The sequence below is a fragment of the Agelaius tricolor genome, unplaced genomic scaffold (genome assembly GCF_023055355.1).
Source record: "Agelaius tricolor isolate 1412-34295 unplaced genomic scaffold, bAgeTri1.0.p SCAF_8, whole genome shotgun sequence".
Classification (NCBI taxonomy): domain Eukaryota; kingdom Metazoa; phylum Chordata; class Aves; order Passeriformes; family Icteridae; genus Agelaius; species Agelaius tricolor.
In genome coordinates, this window is record NW_027269268.1 from 22,850,001 (window position 1) to 22,852,113 (window position 2,113).

General features: G+C 32.6%; 1 protein-coding gene across 1 annotated transcript in view; it reads left to right on the plus strand.

The window, feature by feature from the left end:
- Positions 1-1,309, plus strand: part of GRIA2 (glutamate ionotropic receptor AMPA type subunit 2) — an 88,400-nt gene extending 87,091 nt beyond the window's left edge. The window contains exon 17 of the mRNA XM_071431952.1: positions 1-1,309. This exon is cut by the window's left edge and continues 1,549 nt beyond it. The gene's annotated coding sequence lies outside the window, so the exon portion shown is untranslated.
- Positions 1,310-2,113: the final 804 nt, after the last annotated feature.

Below are 2,113 nucleotides of genomic sequence, written 5' to 3' on the forward strand. Positions count from 1 at the left end.
GAAGTTACCATACTTTTTAATTGTGTGTATTTAAAAAACAATAACTACTTAAAAAGCAAAAAGGAATCCTAGGAGGAGTGCAATAATATTAATTTAAATGCTAATGCAAATCAAAGTAACATCGTGTTTCTCTAGCTTTCCCTGTAGAAACAATTCTGTACATTTGGTTGAAAAGCTTACATTTTTCTGCATTGTGGATACATTGCCTCATGCAGTATCGGTAAATCTCTTTTATTTTGGAATTAAATAAAAATTTAAATATGACTTGCAGTTTTAGTTGGAATCAATTTCTTAGACTCAAGTATAATGTTTGCTGAGCATTGGAGAAGGCAGAGCATTTATCAGAAACTTGAAGTCCCTTCTCGTGGTACAAACTCTGAGCCTGTTTCTGCAAGCATGTGAACACAGTGTATACTCTCAGTGTGGCCAGCAAAAGAGGTGTATACAGTGTTTTCAATGTCTGTCTTACCAATACTTCCCCCCAGCTGAACTAAATCATTTCTTGGCACATTTCTGTAATTCATAGGTGTTCTGTGCATTACTCCTCATCAGGAATGTTGGGGAATGCATTCGGATTTTTAATGTTCAATGCTAGAATGACCAAACTAAAATAATATTCATATGGTAATTTTTTTTTTTTTAATGTAGAAATGCATTACTGTATACAGTGGAAAGCTATTTATTGTACCTCTGGGCTCATTCCTCTAAAAAACATAGCATAAAAAAAATCTTTGTCAAGCCTGATGTATATAACTGAAATAATGTAAAGTTATATTTTCATGTTTTTATACTTAACAACATGATGGGAATACATAATGTATGAGTATTTCAATTCAGATAATATTGATTGGATAATACACATCTCAGTTAAAAAAACAGTAATAGTAGTTTAATATCCATGTTAAGAGTACATCAGTATATTGCTATATAAAGTATGTCTGTGTGCATTTAAGTGAAAAGTAGTCAAGAGTGATGAAAGCTGTCCAAGGGTTTTTTATTCCTTTTTTTATGAAAACTGTTATGGAGCAACCAAAATGTTTATGAACTCAAACTTGTGTAAATTTCCAAATGTCCTTTTACTGTAGCTTTTTGTTTACAGTACAGTATCTTATTTTCTGCTTTGTTAAATGAGTAACGGTACAGAGCTGGACATACACTTTCTAAGACATTAACGTTCTCGTTTTTTCATGTATACTTATATGACAGAAAATGCTTCTGATTTTATTTTTCAATCTAACACATGGCTTTTCTGGAGTGTTGTATAAACTTCAATCATACATAAAAAAATCTTCTTAAAAAAGGTAAAAGACCTTTAATGTCTGCTTAGTATTATTGAAATCTGGTTTCTTGTTTATTATCAATGTATTTTTCTAAGATTTTACATAGGTCAAACCTGTTTGTCCCCACAGACATGAAATTTCCTTGAAGAGTTTAGGAAGTTTCTTTTTTTCTTGAATGAAGTGTCAATGAAGAGTATAAATCTTCTCCCAGATCATCTTGTCACTCAAGGATAGATTTACTGCAGTTTTCCTTATTGTTAAATGAAGTAATGAAATTTTTTTCCCAACAATAAAATTGTATCTTTGGACTGTAACCTTCCTGATCATAGTTACAATGGCAGTGTGATAGGCTCATAAAGATAGGGGGTTAAGTATCGATTCAGTAACACTACCTAAAAAATTTTGAGTTTAAACCAGTACATTTTTAATTGAACTGATTGTTGATGTGTCCAAAGCAGAGAAAGAACCTGAAAAATGGCAAGTACTTCAGGTGTCACTGGAAGAGATGTAGTACAGCACAGAGTTTATTGTAATGGCAGAGTGAAGAGATTGACCATGTGAAAGGTTCAACATTTTCATGTAACCATGTATTTCACCTGTTAACAGAGAGTGTTTCTGCAGAGTCAGCCTCCTCTTTGGCTGATTGATGTAGACAATATCTTTACATGAAACCTTGCACAAATAATTGTCTTTTAAAATTCAAATAGATAGTTTCAGCTATCCTTTGGTGCAGAGTTACAAGAATACAGCAGTCACCAGCAAAATAGAATCAGCAGCATCTGTTGTGCATGATATTCCTGGAGGCTGCTCAGATCTGTTTTCAAAGCTTATTA